Source organism: Amphibalanus amphitrite, unplaced genomic scaffold, assembly GCF_019059575.1.
Source record: "Amphibalanus amphitrite isolate SeventyFive unplaced genomic scaffold, NRLGWU_Aamphi_draft 000802F_arrow, whole genome shotgun sequence".
NCBI lineage: Eukaryota > Metazoa > Arthropoda > Thecostraca > Balanomorpha > Balanidae > Amphibalanus > Amphibalanus amphitrite.
The window spans coordinates 75,090-98,165 of record NW_024882296.1 but is presented as its reverse complement, the minus strand read 5'-3'; positions in this window follow the sequence as shown (position 1 = coordinate 98,165).

Here is a 23,076-nt window from a genome sequence, read left to right as displayed (position 1 = left end):
ACTCACCACACGCAAAGAAATGGCCTATAAACTTGAAAAATGGGCCGTTTTTTATACTTTTCAGGAAATGCATTAGTATTTGAAAACGGTGCATTTGATCGACACGGGATGCAGTTCACGGACTACAATAGGATCGGACCTTTTCAGAAAACATAGATTTTCGGCCATTCACTCGCACATCTTTATAATTAAGCGCTTACAATTTGCAAGTTTTACGTTTATGCGGTATGATCATCTTTACACCGTCATAATGTACTGATAACATAGACCTATGGCTATAAATCTACCATTGATTGAAAGAGCATTCTTTTCTGATCACTACACACCCAAAATATTTTCAAAAAGTCAACAAGGGCTCTAAGAAACAGCGCAATGATTGTACCGTTTTTGACGCACGTTTTCCGTCGTAGCGGCGGCGGGCATTGAACGCGGCGGCCGGATGACGGAAATACCACCGTGTGCTATAAATACGCGTAATACTCGCCGCTCGTCCACTGGCCGCGTGGCCGAGTGGATTGGGTGTCCGGCTGGAAATCCGGAGGCGGGGAGTTCGCGACTGGTCAGTGTCGATCTTTTTCACTCGCCTTTGTCCAAAGGTAGCATCCGGCCGGCCGGCAATTGCTAATAGGGCCCGGTGTGCTATACACTCACGAGGTGGCAGAGCGTAACGTTAGACGTATTTAACGTTAGACGTATTTTCCAGCAAAATCCGATCGATGGCTTAGAGCCGGCATGCCGTTGAACTTTTGACAATAGTCAGCACAGCATCGCAAACAAACCAATGCCGTGATGCACCTCTCGCCAAGGTGAATTAGAAAACACTTAGGATAAGCGCTCGGCACAAACAAATTAACTTTGAAACAGTAATAAATCAGCTGTTATTTGACTGATTCCTCTGAAACCGGGGCCCCGTGTCATAAAGCGAGTCCGTAACTTACGCCGGTTTTAAGTATAGTATAGTAGTAGTAACCGACAAGTAAGTATAGTATAGTAGTTTTTCGACAAAATCCGATCGATGGCTTATGGCCGGCAGGTCATACAACTTATGACAATAGCTATCAAAGCATGGGCTGCAATGCACCGCCCGCAAAGAGGAATTCAAAACACTGGAAATAAGCGCCTACCAGTCAACAGCACATTATTGTACTAGAAATAACTCAGCTACTACCGGGGCGATTGCGCTGAAACTTGGACTGTGGGTGGAGGGGGCACTAACCTAGCGATGCATCGTCATTTGTGACATGTAGGGTGGATCGATTGCACGTGCGCATGTGAGGGGTCCACTTATACATCTCAAGAACGGCTGGGCCGATTTCGCTCAAATTTTGTTCACTGTTGGGGACAATTTAGAAAGGTTGCTGGCACAAGTCATCTGGAGTTTCAGTTAGCGCGTGCGCACGTGCAGTGGGCCAGTTTTACATCTCAATAACGGCTGGGCCGATTGCGGTCAAATTTGGTACATCGCCTCGATAGAGGGTGAGGAGGTTATGAGTGGGGTAAGGTATGAGTAGGATAGGGTGTGGGTAGTGTATGGGCAGGGAAGGGTACGGTATTGGCAAGGTGGGTTATGGGCAGGGCAGGGTATGAGTATTGGCAGGGTAGAGTAGTGTAGGGTAGGGTAGAGTTGAGTGCAATAAGGGCCCAACTCACGAAAGACTCTAACAACTCGTAACCAGCACCGAGACACCATACCGTTCAATTAAAACAAATATCAAACTCCGACCAAATAATCAAATAAAGATACAAGTTTTGACAACCAAACTAATGGCCACATCAACAATATCTATCGAAACGTACAAGTATCGCGCAAACATGGCCATCTAGGGTAGTGTATGGGCAGGGCAGGGTACGGTATTGGCAGGATTGGTTATGGACAGGGCAAGGTATAGTACCAAGTATAAGTATAGTCACAAACCTAAACTCTAAAACGTATGCGTAAGTCGCAAACCTGTATTCTAGTCCCCCTATATTATAAATTTGAAGTTGTCGGTCACAGCCGAAACCTGTCATCGCTATTTGCGTGTCTAGCGCCGGAACGGTGCAGCGCAGCGGCATGAAATTTTGAGGGCGTATTTTTTAGGTGAATCGAACCATCGTATCAAAGTTTGGTTGCCATCCGCCGACGGGGACGTCGTCGGCAGCGTCTTAAAAAAGAGGTACGATCGCCATTGGTTTAACATTACGAGCGGAAAACGGCCGCCGTCCGAAAAAACGGTTCGACTCTTTTGCGTATATCTTGGCAACGGAGGGTCACAGCGACACGGGGTTACCACCGATCGATAGAGCGGAAACAGACCTAGCGTGTGCAACACATAGTTTTGTAAAACAATCACCACACGCAAAGAAATGGCCTAGAAACTTGAAAAATGGGCCGTTTTTTATACTTTTCAGGAAATGCATTGGCATTTGAGAACGGCACATTTGTTTGACACGGGATGCAGTTCACGGACTACAATAGGATCGGACCTTTTCAAAAAACCTAGATATTCGGCCATTCACTCGCACATCTGTATAATTAAGCGTTTACAAATTGCAAGGTTTACGTTTACACGGTATGATCATCTTTACACCGTCATAATGTACTGATAACATAGACCTATGGCTATAAATCTACCATTGTCTGAAAGAGCATTTTTTTCTGATCACTACACACCCAAAATATTTTCAAAAAGTCAACAAGGGCTCTAAGAAACAACGTAATGATTGTACCGTTTTTGACGCACGTTTTCCGTCGTAGCGGCGGCGGGCATTGAACGCGGCGGCCGGATGACGGAAATACCGCCGTGTGCTTTGAATACGCGTAATACTCGCCGCTCGTCCACTGGCCGTGTGGCCGGGTGGATTGGGTGTCCGGCTGGAAATCCGGAGGCGGGGAGTTCGCGACTGGTCAGTGTCGATCTTTTTCGCTCGCCTTTGTCCAAAGGCAGCATCCGGTCGTCCGGTAATTGCTAAGAGGGCCCGGTGTGCTATACATACATTCAGGAGGTGGTCATACATCCTAGGAACGGGACATCAGATTGACAAGCGGTTTTCTTTACTGAATGTCACTTGGACGTAAAAGTTTTGTGGTGTGATGGCCACCATGCGTTCTTGCCAACCACCGCACGTGGTGCGTGGTAAAGTTGGACAATTTTTAAGAACCCAAAAATTGCAACCTCAATAACGGCACAACGGTTGGGCCGATTGATTTAAAACTCGGTACACAGTTAGGTCTCCATCAGATAATTCATCTGCATGTGTTAAGGTTGGGGTGCTACAGCACGTGCGCACGTGCAGGGGGCGCTCCCAGATCTCGAGAACGGCTGGGCCGATTGCGCTCACATTTGGTACACGGTTGGGGACCAGTTAGTAGGGTGCCGTGCAAAAGTCAGTTTGGACCCCGCTTGCACGTGCGCACGTACAGAATGCCGCTTCCAGATCTCAGGAACGGCTGGGCCGGTTGCGTTCAAATTTGGCACACCGCTAGCGACCGGCTAGAAGGGTGCTTTGCACAAGCCCGTTGGAAGTACCCTCTCGCCCTTGCGCACGTGCAGGGCTCACTATCTCGCTCGCTCGTTCTTCGCCCAAAAGGCGTTTTACTGGTGTGTTACAGATGTGGTGGACCGACTGCACGTGTACACGTGAGGTGACAGGGTCAGCTTCTCCATCTAAGAAACGGCTGGGTCGATGTCGCTCAAATTTTGCACACTGTTGGGAACCATTTAGACAGGTGGCTGGCGCAAGTCATCTGGAGTTTCAACTAGCGTGTACGCACGTGTAGGGACCGCTTTTATATCTCAAGAACTAATAAGCCGATTGCACTCAAATTTGGAACACCGCTTCGGTCGAGTATGAAAAGAGTATGGGTAGGGTATGGGATAGTATATGTAGAGTATGATAGAGTAGGGTAGGGTAAGGTAGGGGGGGGGTAGGGTATAGTAGGGTAGGGTAGAGTTGGGTAGGGTAGGGTAGAGTTGGGTAGGGTAGGGTAGAGTTGGGTAGGGTAGGGTAGGGCAGGGTAGGGTAGGGTAGGGGTTTAGGTTACGTGGTGGCAGGGCTTGGGACAGGGGTAAAGTAGGGGCAGTGTATGGGAAGTGTAGAAGAGGGGTTGTGTAGGGTTAGTGTAGGGGTAGAGCTGGGTGAGTAGGAGTACGATATGGGCTGAGTAGGGTTAGGCAGGGGTTGGAGTAGGGGTATTGTTGGAGTAGGTGTAGTGCAGGAGTAAAGTAGCTTAGGGTTAAGTTAGTGTAGGAGTAGGATAGTGTAGGAGGTAGTGCAGGGATAAGTTAGCACTATTAGCATTTGCGTATGTATGCGTATGCAAACCTCTAAAACATATGCGTAAGTCACAAACCTAAACTCTAAAACCTATGCGTAAGTCGCAACAGTGGCGGATCCAGGGGGCAAAATGGGCATTTGCCCCCCCCCCCCAACGGCATAACTTTAACATTACGCCTATAAACGATGCATGGAAAGAATCGATAAATTGTTATGGTTTGCCCCCCCCAAAAAAAAAGCTCTGAGCTGGATCTGCCTCTTAGTCACAAACCTGTATTCTAGTCCCCCTATATTATAAATTTGAAGTTGTCGGTCACAGCCGAAACCTGTCATCGCTATTTGCGTGTCTAGCGCCGGAACGGTGCAGCGCAGCGGCATGAAAGTTTGAGGGCGTATTTTTTAGGTGAATCGAACCATCGTATCAAAATTGGGTTGCCATCCGCCGACGGGGACGTCGTCGGCAGCGTCTTAAAAAAGAGGTACGATCGCCATTGGTTTAACATTACGCGCGGAAAACGGCCACCGTCCGAAAACATGGTTCGACTCTTTTGCGTATATCTCGGCAACGGAGGGTAACAGCGACACGGGATTACCACCGATCGACAGAGCGGAAACAGACCTAGCGTATGCAACACATAGTTTTGTAAAACACTCACCACACGCAAAGAAATGGCCTATAAACTTGAAAAATGGGCCGTTTTTTATACTTTTCAGGAAATGCATTAGTATTTGAAAACGGTGCATTTGATCGACACGGGATGCAGTTCACGGACTACAATAGGATCGGACCTTTTCAGAAAACATAGATTTTCGGCCATTCACTCGCACATCTTTATAATTAAGCGCTTACAATTTGCAAGTTTTACGTTTATGCGGTATGATCATCTTTACACCGTCATAATGTACTGATAACATAGACCTATGGCTATAAATCTACCATTGATTGAAAGAGCATTCTTTTCTGATCACTACACACCCAAAATATTTTCAAAAAGTCAACAAGGGCTCTAAGAAACAGCGCAATGATTGTACCGTTTTTGACGCACGTTTTCCGTCGTAGCGGCGGCGGGCATTGAACGCGGCGGCCGGATGACGGAAATACCACCATGTGCTTTGAATACGCGTAATACTCCCCGCCGCTCCACTGGCCGCGTGGCCGAGTGGATTGGGTGTCCGGCTGGAAATCCGGAGGCGGGGAGTTCGCGACTGGTCAGTGTCGATCTTTTTCACTCGCCTTTGTCCAAAGGTAGCATCCGGCCGGCCGGCAATTGCTAATAGGGCCCGGTGTGCTATACACTCACGAGGTGGCAGAGCGTAACGTTAGACGTATTTAACGTTAGACGTATTTTCCAGCAAAATCCGATCGATGGCTTAGAGCCGGCATGCCGTTGAACTTTTGACAATAGTCAGCACAGCATCGCAAACAAACCAATGCCGTGATGCACCTCTCGCCAAGGTGAATTAGAAAACACTTAGGATAAGCGCTCGGCACAAACAAATTAACTTTGAAACAGTAATAAATCAGCTGTTATTTGACTGATTCCTCTGAAACCGGGGCCCCGTGTCATAAAGCGAGTCCGTAACTTACGCCGGTTTTAAGTATAGTATAGTAGTAGTAACCGACAAGTAAGTATAGTATAGTAGTTTTTCGACAAAATCCGATCGATGGCTTATGGCCGGCAGGTCATACAACTTATGACAATAGCTATCAAAGCATGGGCTGCAATGCACCGCCCGCAAAGAGGAATTCAAAACACTGGAAATAAGCGCCTACCAGTCAACAGCACATTATTGTACTAGAAATAACTCAGCTACTACCGGGGCGATTGCGCTGAAACTTGGACTGTGGGTGGAGGGGGCACTAACCTAGCGATGCATCGTCATTTGTGACATGTAGGGTGGATCGATTGCACGTGCGCATGTGAGGGGTCCACTTATACATCTCAAGAACGGCTGGGCCGATTTCGCTCAAATTTTGTTCACTGTTGGGGACAATTTAGAAAGGTTGCTGGCACAAGTCATCTGGAGTTTCAGTTAGCGCGTGCGCACGTGCAGTGGGCCAGTTTTACATCTCAATAACGGCTGGGCCGATTGCGGTCAAATTTGGTACATCGCCTCGATAGAGGGTGAGGAGGTTATGAGTGGGGTAAGGTATGAGTAGGATAGGGTGTGGGTAGTGTATGGGCAGGGAAGGGTACGGTATTGGCAAGGTGGGTTATGGGCAGGGCAGGGTATGAGTATTGGCAGGGTAGAGTAGTGTAGGGTAGGGTAGAGTTGAGTGCAATAAGGGCCCAACTCACGAAAGACTCTAACAACTCGTAACCAGCACCGAGACACCATACCGTTCAATTAAAACAAATATCAAACTCCGACCAAATAATCAAATAAAGATACAAGTTTTGACAACCAAACTAATGGCCACATCAACAATATCTATCGAAACGTACAAGTATCGCGCAAACATGGCCATCTAGGGTAGTGTATGGGCAGGGCAGGGTACGGTATTGGCAGGATTGGTTATGGACAGGGCAAGGTATAGTACCAAGTATAAGTATAGTCACAAACCTAAACTCTAAAACGTATGCGTAAGTCGCAAACCTGTATTCTAGTCCCCCTATATTATAAAAGAGAAGTTGTCGGTCACAGCCGAAACCTGTCATCGCTATTTGCGTGTCTAGCGCCGGAACGGTGCAGCGCAGCGGCATGAAATTTTGAGGGCGTATTTTTTAGGTGAATCGAACCATCGTATCAAAAGTTGGTTGCCATCCGCCGACGGGGACGTCGTCGGCAGCGTCTTAAAAAAGAGGTACGATCGCCATTGGTTTAACATTACGCACGGAAAACGGCCACCGTCCAAAAAACGGTTCGACTCTTTTGCGCATATCTCGGTAACGGAGGGTCACAGCGACACGGGGTTACGACCGATCGATACAGCGGAAACAGACCTAGCGTATGCAACACAAAGTTTTGTAAAACAATCTCCACACGCAAAGAAATGGCCTATAAACTTGAAAAATGGGCCGTTTTTTATACTTTTCAGGAAATGCAATGGCATTTGAGAACGGTGCATTTGATCGACACGGGATGCAGTTCACGGACTACAATTGGATCGGACCTTTTCAGAAAATGTAGATTTTCGGCCATTCACTCGCACATCTTTATAATTAAGCGCTTACAAATTGCAAGTTTTACGTTTACACGGTATGATCATCTTTACACCGTCATAATGTACTGATAACATAGACCTATGTCTATAAATCTACCATTGATTGAAAGAGCATTTTTTTCTGATCACTACACACCCAAAATATTTTCAAAAAGTCAACAAGGGCTCTAAGAAACAGCGCAATGATTGTACCGTTTTTGACGCACGTTTTCCGTCGTAGCGGCGGCGGGCATTGAACGCGGCGGCCGGATGACGGAAATACCACCGTGTGCTTTCAACACGCGTAATACTCGCCGCTCGTCCACTGGCCGCGTGGCCGAGTGGATTGGGTGTCCGGCTGGAAATCCGGAGGCGGGGAGTTCGCGACTGGTCAGTGTCGATCTTTTTCGCTCGCCTTTGTCCAAAGGTAGCATCCGGCCGGCCGGCAATTGCTAAGAGTGTGCTATACATAGATTCACGAGGTGGCGGAACGTGACGTTATACTATTTAACGTTAGACGTATTTTCCGGCAAAATCCGATCGATGGCTCATCGCCCATATGATAGCCAGCACAGCAAGGCCGCAATCCACCTCTCGCCTAGGGGAATTCGAAAACAGTTAACATAAACGCTCGACAGCAAATAACATAACTTTGAAACAGCAATAGCTTAGATGTCATTAGGCCGAATCCTCTGAAACTTGGATTGTCAGTAGGCAGGGCACTCACCACTCACCAGGCGATGCATGGTCATGTGTTACAGGTGCGTTGGACCGACTGCACGTGCCACGTGTGCAGTGCTGAGTGCACGTGACATGACCCGCATCTCCATCTAAGAAACGGCTGGGTCGATGTCGCTCAAATTTTGCACGCTGTTGGGGACAATGTATAAAGGTGACTGGCGCAAGTCATCTGGAATCTCAGAGCGTGCGCACGTGCAGGGACCGCTTTTATATCTCAAGAACTGATAAGCCAATTGCACTCAAAAATTTGGTACAACGTTTCGGTCGAGTATGAAAAGAGTATGGGTGGGGTATGGGATAGTATATGTATGGGTATGTTAGGGTTCGGTAGGGTAGGGTAGGGTAGGGTAGGGTAGGGTAGGGTAGGGTAAGGTACGGGGGAGGGTAGGGGTAGGGTATAGTAGGGTAGGGTAGAGTTGAGTAGAGTAGGGTAGGGTAGGGTAGGGTAGGGGTTGAGGTTACGTGGTGGCAGGGCTTGGGACAGGGGTAAAGTAGGGGCAGTGTAAGGGACGTGTAGAAGAGGGGTTGTGTAGGGTTAGTGTAGGGGTAGAGCTGGGTGAGTAGGAGTACGATATGGGCTGAGTAGGGTTAGGCAGGGGTTGGAGTAGGGGTATTGTTGGAGTAGGTGTAGTGCAGGAGTAAAGAAGCTTAGGGTTAAGTTGGTGTAGAAGTAGGATAGTGTAGGAGGTAGTGCAGGGATAAGTTAGCACTATTAGCATTTGCGTATGTATGCGTATGCAAACCTCTACTTTAAAACATATGCGTAAGTCACACACCTAAACTCTAAAACGTATGCGTAAGTCGCAACAGTGGCGGATCCAGGGGGGCGCAAAATGGGCATTTGCCCCCCCCCCTCCCCCAAACGGCATAATTTTAACATTACGCCTATGGACGATGCATGGAAAGAATCGATAAATTGTTATGGTTTGCCCCCCAAAAAACTCTGAGCTGGATCCGCCTCTGGGCTCTGAGTCACAAACCTGTATTCTAGTCCCCCTATATTATAAAAGAGAAGTTGTCGGTCACAGCCGAAACCTGTCATCGCTATTTGCGTGTCTAGCGCCGGAACGGTGCAGCGCAGCGGCATGAAATTTTGAGGGCGTATTTTTTAGGTGAATCGAACCATCGTATCAAAAGTTGGTTGCCATCCGCCGACGGGGACGTCGTCGGCAGCGTCTTAAAAAAGAGGTACGATCGCCATTGGTTTAACATTACGCACGGAAAACGGCCACCGTCCAAAAAACGGTTCGACTCTTTTGCGCATATCTCGGTAACGGAGGGTCACAGCGACACGGGGTTACGACCGATCGATACAGCGGAAACAGACCTAGCGTATGCAACACAAAGTTTTGTAAAACAATCTCCACACGCAAAGAAATGGCCTATAAACTTGAAAAATGGGCCGTTTTTTATACTTTTCAGGAAATGCAATGGCATTTGAGAACGGTGCATTTGATCGACACGGGATGCAGTTCACGGACTACAATTGGATCGGACCTTTTCAGAAAATGTAGATTTTCGGCCATTCACTCGCACATCTTTATAATTAAGCGCTTACAAATTGCAAGTTTTACGTTTACACGGTATGATCATCTTTACACCGTCATAATGTACTGATAACATAGACCTATGTCTATAAATCTACCATTGATTGAAAGAGCATTTTTTTCTGATCACTACACACCCAAAATATTTTCAAAAAGTCAACAAGGGCTCTAAGAAACAGCGCAATGATTGTACCGTTTTTGACGCACGTTTTCCGTCGTAGCGGCGGCGGGCATTGAACGCGGCGGCCGGATGACGGAAATACCACCGTGTGCTTTCAACACGCGTAATACTCGCCGCTCGTCCACTGGCCGCGTGGCCGAGTGGATTGGGTGTCCGGCTGGAAATCCGGAGGCGGGGAGTTCGCGACTGGTCAGTGTCGATCTTTTTCGCTCGCCTTTGTCCAAAGGTAGCATCCGGCCGGCCGGCAATTGCTAAGAGTGTGCTATACATAGATTCACGAGGTGGCGGAACGTGACGTTATACTATTTAACGTTAGACGTATTTTCCGGCAAAATCCGATCGATGGCTCATCGCCCATATGATAGCCAGCACAGCAAGGCCGCAATCCACCTCTCGCCTAGGGGAATTCGAAAACAGTTAACATAAACGCTCGACAGCAAATAACATAACTTTGAAACAGCAATAGCTTAGATGTCATTAGGCCGAATCCTCTGAAACTTGGATTGTCAGTAGGCAGGGCACTCACCACTCACCAGGCGATGCATGGTCATGTGTTACAGGTGCGTTGGACCGACTGCACGTGCCACGTGTGCAGTGCTGAGTGCACGTGACATGACCCGCATCTCCATCTAAGAAACGGCTGGGTCGATGTCGCTCAAATTTTGCACGCTGTTGGGGACAATGTATAAAGGTGACTGGCGCAAGTCATCTGGAATCTCAGAGCGTGCGCACGTGCAGGGACCGCTTTTATATCTCAAGAACTGATAAGCCAATTGCACTCAAAAATTTGGTACAACGTTTCGGTCGAGTATGAAAAGAGTATGGGTGGGGTATGGGATAGTATATGTATGGGTATGTTAGGGTTCGGTAGGGTAGGGTAGGGTAGGGTAGGGTAGGGTAGGGTAGGGTAAGGTACGGGGGAGGGTAGGGGTAGGGTATAGTAGGGTAGGGTAGAGTTGAGTAGAGTAGGGTAGGGTAGGGTAGGGTAGGGGTTGAGGTTACGTGGTGGCAGGGCTTGGGACAGGGGTAAAGTAGGGGCAGTGTAAGGGACGTGTAGAAGAGGGGTTGTGTAGGGTTAGTGTAGGGGTAGAGCTGGGTGAGTAGGAGTACGATATGGGCTGAGTAGGGTTAGGCAGGGGTTGGAGTAGGGGTATTGTTGGAGTAGGTGTAGTGCAGGAGTAAAGAAGCTTAGGGTTAAGTTGGTGTAGAAGTAGGATAGTGTAGGAGGTAGTGCAGGGATAAGTTAGCACTATTAGCATTTGCGTATGTATGCGTATGCAAACCTCTACTTTAAAACATATGCGTAAGTCACACACCTAAACTCTAAAACGTATGCGTAAGTCGCAACAGTGGCGGATCCAGGGGGGCGCAAAATGGGCATTTGCCCCCCCCCCTCCCCCAAACGGCATAATTTTAACATTACGCCTATGGACGATGCATGGAAAGAATCGATAAATTGTTATGGTTTGCCCCCCAAAAAACTCTGAGCTGGATCCGCCTCTGGGCTCTGAGTCACAAACCTGTATTCTAGTCTATATTATGATTTATAAGTTGTCTGTACGACGTGCGTGCATCCGTGTGTCAGGCCTTATGTGTCTTATTGCGCCTGAAAGTCGCCGCGTAGCGACGTGAAATTTGACATGCCGAATCGGTGGGTTGATGTGACCTCTGTATTAAAATTTGGGGGTGATCGGGCCAGGGGTGCGCCGTCAGCGCGTGAATCTCTGCCGCATGACTGGCCGCGGCCGGCGCCGAGCGGAGCGCACGTGCTCTAGGCTCATTTTCTTCGCTGCCAAAACTGAACGAAAAGCATCAGAGCCGGCAGGTCATTGAACTTTGACAACGAACACCGGCGCAGGGCACCGCTCGCCAAGGGGATTCGCCAGCAAATAAAATAAATTTATTCTTGCAATAACTCGGCCGCCACTGAGCCGATTGTGCTGAAAATTGGACTGTGGGTGGGCAGGGCACTCACCAGGCGAAGCATGGTCATGTGTTACAGGTGAGGTGGACTGACTGAACGTGCGCACGTGAGGGGTCGGTCCCATATCTAAGGAACGGCTGGGCCAATTGCGCTCAAATTGGGTACACAGCTTCAATCGAGTATGAGTAGGGTATGAGTAGGGTAGGGTAGAGTATGTGGAGGGTATGAGCAGTGTATGGGCAGGGTAGGGTATGGGCAGGGTGGGGTATGGGCAGGGTGGGATATGGGCAGGGTAGGGTATGGGTAGGGACCCAAATAATACAAATAAACGATTTTTAACCCAGCATAATGCATCCGTAAAGCCAATTTAATCAAAACGTACAGTTATAGCACAAAACATGCCGTCTAGTCTATATTATGATTTATAAGTTGTCTGTACGACGTGCGTGCATCCGTGTGTCAGGCCTTATGTGTCTTATTGCGCCTGAAAGTCGCCGCGTAGCGACGTGAAATTTGACATGCCGAATCGGTGGGTTGATGTGACCTCTGTATTAAAATTTGGGGGTGATCGGGCCAGGGGTGCGCCGTCAGCGCGTGAATCTCTGCCGCATGACTGGCCGCGGCCGGCGCCGAGCGGAGCGCACGTGCTCTAGGCTCATTTTCTTCGCTGCCAAAACTGAACGAAAAGCATCAGAGCCGGCAGGTCATTGAACTTTGACAACGAACACCGGCGCAGGGCACCGCTCGCCAAGGGGATTCGCCAGCAAATAAAATAAATTTATTCTTGCAATAACTCGGCCGCCACTGAGCCGATTGTGCTGAAAATTGGACTGTGGGTGGGCAGGGCACTCACCAGGCGAAGCATGGTCATGTGTTACAGGTGAGGTGGACTGACTGAACGTGCGCACGTGAGGGGTCGGTCCCATATCTAAGGAACGGCTGGGCCAATTGCGCTCAAATTGGGTACACAGCTTCAATCGAGTATGAGTAGGGTATGAGTAGGGTAGGGTAGAGTATGTGGAGGGTATGAGCAGTGTATGGGCAGGGTAGGGTATGGGCAGGGTGGGGTATGGGCAGGGTGGGATATGGGCAGGGTAGGGTATGGGTAGGGACCCAAATAATACAAATAAACGATTTTTAACCCAGCATAATGCATCCGTAAAGCCAATTTAATCAAAACGTACAGTTATAGCACAAAACATGCCGTCTAGTCCCCCTATATTATAAATTTGAAGTTGTCGGTCACAGCCGAGACCTGTCATCGCTATTTGCGTGTCTAGCGCCGGAACGGTGCAGAGCAGCGGCATGAAATTTTGAGGGCGCATTTTCTAGGCGAATCGAAACATCGTATTAAAATTTGGTTGCCATCCGCCGACGGAGACGTCGTCGGCAGCGTCTTAAAAAAGAGGTACGATCGCCATTGGTTTAACATTAGGCGCGGAAAACGGCGACCGTCCGAAAAAACGGTTCGACTCTTTTGCGTATATCTCGGGAACGGAGGGTCCCAGCGACACGGGGTTACCACCGATCGATAGAGCGGAAACAGACCTGGCGTATGCAACACATAGTTTCGTAAAACAATCACCACACGCAAAGAAATGGCCTATAAACTTGAAAAATGGGCCGTTTTTTATACTTTTCAGGAAATGCATTGGCATTTGAAAACGGTGCATTTGATCGACACGGGATGCAGTTCACGGACTACAATAGGATCGGACCTTTTCAGAAAACATAGATTTTCGGCCATTCACTCACACATCTTTATAATTAAGCGCTTACAATTTGCAAGTTTTACGTTTACACGGTATGATCATCTTTACACCGTCATAATGTACTGATAACATAGACCTATGGCTATAAATCTACCATTGACTGAAAGAGCATTTTTTTCTGATCACTACACACCCAAAATATTTTCAAAAAGTCAACAAGGGCTCTAAGAAACAGCGCAATTGTTGTACCGTTTTTGACGCACGTTTTCCGTCGTAGCGGCGGCGGGCATTGAACGCGGCGGCCGGATGACGGAAATACCACCATGTGCTTTGAATACGCGTAATACTCCCCGTCGCTCCACTGGCCGCGTGGCCCAGTGGGCTGGGTGTCCGGCTGGAAATCCGGAGGCGGCGAGTTCGCGGCCGGTCATTGACGATCTTTTTCGCTCGCCTTTCTCCGAAGGTAGCATCCGGCCGGCCGGCAATTGCTAAGAGGGCCCGGTGTGCTAAACATACATTCACGAGGTGGCGGAACGTGACGTTAGACGTATTTTCCGACAAATGCCGATCGATGGCTTATCGCCGATATGCCTTTGAATTTTTGACAATGGTTAGCACAGCAAGGCCGCAATCCACCTCTCCCCTAGGGGAATTCGAAAACAGTTAACATAAACGCTCGACAGCAAATAACATAACTTTGAAACAGCAATAACTTAGATGTCATTGGGCCGATTCCCCTGAAACTTGGATTGTCGGTAGGCAGGGCACTCACCACTCACCAGGCGATGCATGGTCATGTGTTACAGGTGCGTTGGACCGACTGCACGTGTACACGTGAGGTGACAGGGTCCGCTTCTCCATCTAAGAAACGGCTGGGTCGATGTCGCTCAAATTTTGCACACTGTTGGGAACCATTTAGACAGGTGGCTGGCGCAAGTCATCTGGAGTTTCAACTAGCGTGTACGCACGTGTAGGGACCGCTTTTATATCTCAAGAACTAATAAGCCGATTGCACTCAAACTTGGAACACCGCTTCGGTCGAGTATGAAAAGAGTATGGGTAGGGTATGGGATAGTATATGTAGGGTATGATAGAGTAGGGTAGGGTAGGGTAGGGTAGGGTGGGGTGGGGTTGGGTAGGTAGGGTAGGTAGGGTAGTGTAGGGTAGGGCTGAGGTTAAGTAGTGGCAGGGGTTGGGGCAGGGGTAGGGTAAGGTAGGGTAGGGTAGGGGTTGAGGTTACGTAGTGGCAGGGCTTGGGACAGGGGTAAAGTAGGGGCAGTGTATGGGAAGTGTAGAAGAGGGGTTGTGTAGGGTTAGTGTAGGGGTAGAGCTGGGTGAGTAGGAGTACGATATGGGTCGCAAACCTGTATTCTAGTCCCCCTATATTATAAAAGAGAAGTTGTCGGTCACAGCCGAAACCTGTCATCGCTATTTGCGTGTCTAGCGCCGGAACGGTGCAGCGCAGCGGCATGAAATTTTGAGGGCGTATTTTTTAGGTGAATCGAACCATCGTATCAAAAGTTGGTTGCCATCCGCCGACGGGGACGTCGTCGGCAGCGTCTTAAAAAAGAGGTACGATCGCCATTGGTTTAACATTACGCACGGAAAACGGCCACCGTCCAAAAAACGGTTCGACTCTTTTGCGCATATCTCGGTAACGGAGGGTCACAGCGACACGGGGTTACGACCGATCGATACAGCGGAAACAGACCTAGCGTATGCAACACAAAGTTTTGTAAAACAATCTCCACACGCAAAGAAATGGCCTATAAACTTGAAAAATGGGCCGTTTTTTATACTTTTCAGGAAATGCAATGGCATTTGAGAACGGTGCATTTGATCGACACGGGATGCAGTTCACGGACTACAATTGGATCGGACCTTTTCAGAAAATGTAGATTTTCGGCCATTCACTCGCACATCTTTATAATTAAGCGCTTACAAATTGCAAGTTTTACGTTTACACGGTATGATCATCTTTACACCGTCATAATGTACTGATAACATAGACCTATGTCTATAAATCTACCATTGATTGAAAGAGCATTTTTTTCTGATCACTACACACCCAAAATATTTTCAAAAAGTCAACAAGGGCTCTAAGAAACAGCGCAATGATTGTACCGTTTTTGACGCACGTTTTCCGTCGTAGCGGCGGCGGGCATTGAACGCGGCGGCCGGATGACGGAAATACCACCGTGTGCTTTCAACACGCGTAATACTCGCCGCTCGTCCACTGGCCGCGTGGCCGAGTGGATTGGGTGTCCGGCTGGAAATCCGGAGGCGGGGAGTTCGCGACTGGTCAGTGTCGATCTTTTTCGCTCGCCTTTGTCCAAAGGTAGCATCCGGCCGGCCGGCAATTGCTAAGAGTGTGCTATACATAGATTCACGAGGTGGCGGAACGTGACGTTATACTATTTAACGTTAGACGTATTTTCCGGCAAAATCCGATCGATGGCTCATCGCCCATATGATAGCCAGCACAGCAAGGCCGCAATCCACCTCTCGCCTAGGGGAATTCGAAAACAGTTAACATAAACGCTCGACAGCAAATAACATAACTTTGAAACAGCAATAGCTTAGATGTCATTAGGCCGAATCCTCTGAAACTTGGATTGTCAGTAGGCAGGGCACTCACCACTCACCAGGCGATGCATGGTCATGTGTTACAGGTGCGTTGGACCGACTGCACGTGCCACGTGTGCAGTGCTGAGTGCACGTGACATGACCCGCATCTCCATCTAAGAAACGGCTGGGTCGATGTCGCTCAAATTTTGCACGCTGTTGGGGACAATGTATAAAGGTGACTGGCGCAAGTCATCTGGAATCTCAGAGCGTGCGCACGTGCAGGGACCGCTTTTATATCTCAAGAACTGATAAGCCAATTGCACTCAAAAATTTGGTACAACGTTTCGGTCGAGTATGAAAAGAGTATGGGTGGGGTATGGGATAGTATATGTATGGGTATGTTAGGGTTCGGTAGGGTAGGGTAGGGTAGGGTAGGGTAGGGTAGGGTAGGGTAAGGTACGGGGGAGGGTAGGGGTAGGGTATAGTAGGGTAGGGTAGAGTTGAGTAGAGTAGGGTAGGGTAGGGTAGGGTAGGGGTTGAGGTTACGTGGTGGCAGGGCTTGGGACAGGGGTAAAGTAGGGGCAGTGTAAGGGACGTGTAGAAGAGGGGTTGTGTAGGGTTAGTGTAGGGGTAGAGCTGGGTGAGTAGGAGTACGATATGGGCTGAGTAGGGTTAGGCAGGGGTTGGAGTAGGGGTATTGTTGGAGTAGGTGTAGTGCAGGAGTAAAGAAGCTTAGGGTTAAGTTGGTGTAGAAGTAGGATAGTGTAGGAGGTAGTGCAGGGATAAGTTAGCACTATTAGCATTTGCGTATGTATGCGTATGCAAACCTCTACTTTAAAACATATGCGTAAGTCACACACCTAAACTCTAAAACGTATGCGTAAGTCGCAACAGTGGCGGATCCAGGGGGGCGCAAAATGGGCATTTGCCCCCCCCCCCTCCCCCAAACGGCATAATTTTAACATTACGCCTATGGACGATGCATGGAAAGAATCGATAAATTGTTATGGTTTGCCCCCCAAAAAACTCTGAGCTGGATCCGCCTCTGGGCTCTGAGTCACAAACCTGTATTCTAGTCTATATTATGATTTATAAGTTGTCTGTACGACGTGCGTGCATCCGTGTGTCAGGCCTTATGTGTCTTATTGCGCCTGAAAGTCGCCGCGTAGCGACGTGAAATTTGACATGCCGAATCGGTGGGTTGATGTGACCTCTGTATTAAAATTTGGGGGTGATCGGGCCAGGGGTGCGCCGTCAGCGCGTGAATCTCTGCCGCATGACTGGCCGCGGCCGGCGCCGAGCGGAGCGCACGTGCTCTAGGCTCATTTTCTTCGCTGCCAAAACTGAACGAAAAGCATCAGAGCCGGCAGGTCATTGAACTTTGACAACGAACACCGGCGCAGGGCACCGCTCGCCAAGGGGATTCGCCAGCAAATAAAATAAATTTATTCTTGCAATAACTCGGCCGCCACTGAGCCGATTGTGCTGAAAATTGGACTGTGGGTGGGCAGGGCACTCACCAGGCGAAGCATGGTCATGTGTTACAGGTGAGGTGGACTGACTGAACGTGCGCACGTGAGGGGTCGGTCCCATATCTAAGGAACGGCTGGGCCAATTGCGCTCAAATTGGGTACACAGCTTCAATCGAGTATGAGTAGGGTATGAGTAGGGTAGGGTAGAGTATGTGGAGGGTATGAGCAGTGTATGGGCAGGGTAGGGTATGGGCAGGGTGGGGTATGGGCAGGGTGGGATATGGGCAGGGTAGGGTATGGGTAGGGACCCAAATAATACAAATAAACGATTTTTAACCCAGCATAATGCATCCGTAAAGCCAATTTAATCAAAACGTACAGTTATAGCACAAAACATGCCGTCTAGTCCCCCTATATTATAAATTTGAAGTTGTCGGTCACAGCCGAGACCTGTCATCGCTATTTGCGTGTCTAGCGCCGGAACGGTGCAGAGCAGCGGCATGAAATTTTGAGGGCGCATTTTCTAGGCGAATCGAAACATCGTATTAAAATTTGGTTGCCATCCGCCGACGGAGACGTCGTCGGCAGCGTCTTAAAAAAGAGGTACGATCGCCATTGGTTTAACATTAGGCGCGGAAAACGGCGACCGTCCGAAAAAACGGTTCGACTCTTTTGCGTATATCTCGGGAACGGAGGGTCCCAGCGACACGGGGTTACCACCGATCGATAGAGCGGAAACAGACCTGGCGTATGCAACACATAGTTTCGTAAAACAATCACCACACGCAAAGAAATGGCCTATAAACTTGAAAAATGGGCCGTTTTTTATACTTTTCAGGAAATGCATTGGCATTTGAAAACGGTGCATTTGATCGACACGGGATGCAGTTCACGGACTACAATAGGATCGGACCTTTTCAGAAAACATAGATTTTCGGCCATTCACTCACACATCTTTATAATTAAGCGCTTACAATTTGCAAGTTTTACGTTTACACGGTATGATCATCTTTACACCGTCATAATGTACTGATAACATAGACCTATGGCTATAAATCTACCATTGACTGAAAGAGCATTTTTTTCTGATCACTACACACCCAAAATATTTTCAAAAAGTCAACAAGGGCTCTAAGAAACAGCGCAATTGTTGTACCGTTTTTGACGCACGTTTTCCGTCGTAGCGGCGGCGGGCATTGAACGCGGCGGCCGGATGACGGAAATACCACCATGTGCTTTGAATACGCGTAATACTCCCCGCCGCTCCACTGGCCGCGTGGCCCAGTGGGCTGGGTGTCCGGCTGGAAATCCGGAGGCGGCGAGTTCGCGGCCGGTCATTGACGATCTTTTTCGCTCGCCTTTCTCCGAAGGTAGCATCCGGCCGGCCGGCAATTGCTAAGAGGGCCCGGTGTGCTAAACATACATTCACGAGGTGGCGGAACGTGACGTTAGACGTATTTTCCGACAAATGCCGATCGATGGCTTATCGCCGATATGCCTTTGAATTTTTGACAATGGTTAGCACAGCAAGGCCGCAATCCACCTCTCCCCTAGGGGAATTCGAAAACAGTTAACATAAACGCTCGACAGCAAATAACATAACTTTGAAACAGCAATAACTTAGATGTCATTGGGCCGATTCCCCTGAAACTTGGATTGTCGGTAGGCAGGGCACTCACCACTCACCAGGCGATGCATGGTCATGTGTTACAGGTGCGTTGGACCGACTGCACGTGTACACGTGAGGTGACAGGGTCCGCTTCTCCATCTAAGAAACGGCTGGGTCGATGTCGCTCAAATTTTGCACACTGTTGGGAACCATTTAGACAGGTGGCTGGCGCAAGTCATCTGGAGTTTCAACTAGCGTGTACGCACGTGTAGGGACCGCTTTTATATCTCAAGAACTAATAAGCCGATTGCACTCAAACTTGGAACACCGCTTCGGTCGAGTATGAAAAGAGTATGGGTAGGGTATGGGATAGTATATGTAGGGTATGATAGAGTAGGGTAGGGTAGGGTAGGGTAGGGTGGGGTGGGGTTGGGTAGGTAGGGTAGGTAGGGTAGTGTAGGGTAGGGCTGAGGTTAAGTAGTGGCAGGGGTTGGGGCAGGGGTAGGGTAAGGTAGGGTAGGGTAGGGGTTGAGGTTACGTAGTGGCAGGGCTTGGGACAGGGGTAAAGTAGGGGCAGTGTATGGGAAGTGTAGAAGAGGGGTTGTGTAGGGTTAGTGTAGGGGTAGAGCTGGGTGAGTAGGAGTACGATATGGGTCGCAAACCTGTATTCTAGTCTATATTATGATTTATAAGTTGTCTGTACGACGTGCGTGCATCCGTGTGTCAGGCCTTATGTGTCTTATTGCGCCTGAAAGTCGCCGCGTAGCGACGTGAAATTTGACATGCCGAATCGGTGGGTTGATGTGACCTCTGTATTAAAATTTGGGGGTGATCGGGCCAGGGGTGCGCCGTCAGCGCGTGAATCTCTGCCGCATGACTGGCCGCGGCCGGCGCCGAGCGGAGCGCACGTGCTCTAGGCTCATTTTCTTCGCTGCCAAAACTGAACGAAAAGCATCAGAGCCGGCAGGTCATTGAACTTTGACAACGAACACCGGCGCAGGGCACCGCTCGCCAAGGGGATTCGCCAGCAAATAAAATAAATTTATTCTTGCAATAACTCGGCCGCCACTGAGCCGATTGTGCTGAAAATTGGACTGTGGGTGGGCAGGGCACTCACCAGGCGAAGCATGGTCATGTGTTACAGGTGAGGTGGACTGACTGAACGTGCGCACGTGAGGGGTCGGTCCCATATCTAAGGAACGGCTGGGCCAATTGCGCTCAAATTGGGTACACAGCTTCAATCGAGTATGAGTAGGGTATGAGTAGGGTAGGGTAGAGTATGTGGAGGGTATGAGCAGTGTATGGGCAGGGTAGGGTATGGGCAGGGTGGGGTATGGGCAGGGTGGGATATGGGCAGGGTAGGGTATGGGTAGGGACCCAAATAATACAAATAAACGATTTTTAACCCAGCATAATGCATCCGTAAAGCCAATTTAATCAAAACGTACAGTTATAGCACAAAACATGCCGTCTAGTCTATATTATGATTTATAAGTTGTCTGTACGACGTGCGTGCATCCGTGTGTCAGGCCTTATGTGTCTTATTGCGCCTGAAAGTCGCCGCGTAGCGACGTGAAATTTGACATGCCGAATCGGTGGGTTGATGTGACCTCTGTATTAAAATTTGGGGGTGATCGGGCCAGGGGTGCGCCGTCAGCGCGTGAATCTCTGCCGCATGACTGGCCGCGGCCGGCGCCGAGCGGAGCGCACGTGCTCTAGGCTCATTTTCTTCGCTGCCAAAACTGAACGAAAAGCATCAGAGCCGGCAGGTCATTGAACTTTGACAACGAACACCGGCGCAGGGCACCGCTCGCCAAGGGGATTCGCCAGCAAATAAAATAAATTTATTCTTGCAATAACTCGGCCGCCACTGAGCCGATTGTGCTGAAAATTGGACTGTGGGTGGGCAGGGCACTCACCAGGCGAAGCATGGTCATGTGTTACAGGTGAGGTGGACTGACTGAACGTGCGCACGTGAGGGGTCGGTCCCATATCTAAGGAACGGCTGGGCCAATTGCGCTCAAATTGGGTACACAGCTTCAATCGAGTATGAGTAGGGTATGAGTAGGGTAGGGTAGAGTATGTGGAGGGTATGAGCAGTGTATGGGCAGGGTAGGGTATGGGCAGGGTGGGGTATGGGCAGGGTGGGATATGGGCAGGGTAGGGTATGGGTAGGGACCCAAATAATACAAATAAACGATTTTTAACCCAGCATAATGCATCCGTAAAGCCAATTTAATCAAAACGTACAGTTATAGCACAAAACATGCCGTCTAGTCCCCCTATATTATAAATTTGAAGTTGTCGGTCACAGCCGAGACCTGTCATCGCTATTTGCGTGTCTAGCGCCGGAACGGTGCAGAGCAGCGGCATGAAATTTTGAGGGCGCATTTTCTAGGCGAATCGAAACATCGTATTAAAATTTGGTTGCCATCCGCCGACGGAGACGTCGTCGGCAGCGTCTTAAAAAAGAGGTACGATCGCCATTGGTTTAACATTAGGCGCGGAAAACGGCGACCGTCCGAAAAAACGGTTCGACTCTTTTGCGTATATCTCGGGAACGGAGGGTCCCAGCGACACGGGGTTACCACCGATCGATAGAGCGGAAACAGACCTGGCGTATGCAACACATAGTTTCGTAAAACAATCACCACACGCAAAGAAATGGCCTATAAACCTGAAAAATGGGCCGTTTTTTATACTTTTCAGGAAATGCATTGGCATTTGAAAACGGTGCATTTGATCGACACGGGATGCAGTTCACGGACTACAATAGGATCGGACCTTTTCAGAAAACATAGATTTTCGGCCATTCACTCACACATCTTTATAATTAAGCGCTTACAATTTGCAAGTTTTACGTTTACACGGTATGATCATCTTTACACCGTCATAATGTACTGATAACATAGACCTATGGCTATAAATCTACCATTGACTGAAAGAGCATTTTTTTCTGATCACTACACACCCAAAATATTTTCAAAAAGTCAACAAGGGCTCTAAGAAACAGCGCAATTGTTGTACCGTTTTTGACGCACGTTTTCCGTCGTAGCGGCGGCGGGCATTGAACGCGGCGGCCGGATGACGGAAATACCACCATGTGCTTTGAATACGCGTAATACTCCCCGCCGCTCCACTGGCCGCGTGGCCCAGTGGGCTGGGTGTCCGGCTGGAAATCCGGAGGCGGCGAGTTCGCGGCCGGTCATTGACGATCTTTTTCGCTCGCCTTTCTCCGAAGGTAGCATCCGGCCGGCCGGCAATTGCTAAGAGGGCCCGGTGTGCTAAACATACATTCACGAGGTGGCGGAACGTGACGTTAGACGTATTTTCCGACAAATGCCGATCGATGGCTTATCGCCGATATGCCTTTGAATTTTTGACAATGGTTAGCACAGCAAGGCCGCAATCCACCTCTCCCCTAGGGGAATTCGAAAACAGTTAACATAAACGCTCGACAGCAAATAACATAACTTTGAAACAGCAATAACTTAGATGTCATTGGGCCGATTCCCCTGAAACTTGGATTGTCGGTAGGCAGGGTACTCACCACTCACCAGGCGATGCATGGTCATGTGTTACAGGTGCGTTGGACCGACTGCACGTGTACACGTGAGGTGACAGGGTCCGCTTCTCCATCTAAGAAACGGCTGGGTCGATGTCGCTCAAATTTTGCACACTGTTGGGAACCATTTAGACAGGTGGCTGGCGCAAGTCATCTGGAGTTTCAACTAGCGTGTACGCACGTGTAGGGACCGCTTTTATATCTCAAGAACTAATAAGCCGATTGCACTCAAACTTGGAACACCGCTTCGGTCGAGTATGAAAAGAGTATGGGTAGGGTATGGGATAGTATATGTAGGGTATGATAGAGTAGGGTAGGGTAGGGTAGGGTAGGGTGGGGTGGGGTTGGGTAGGTA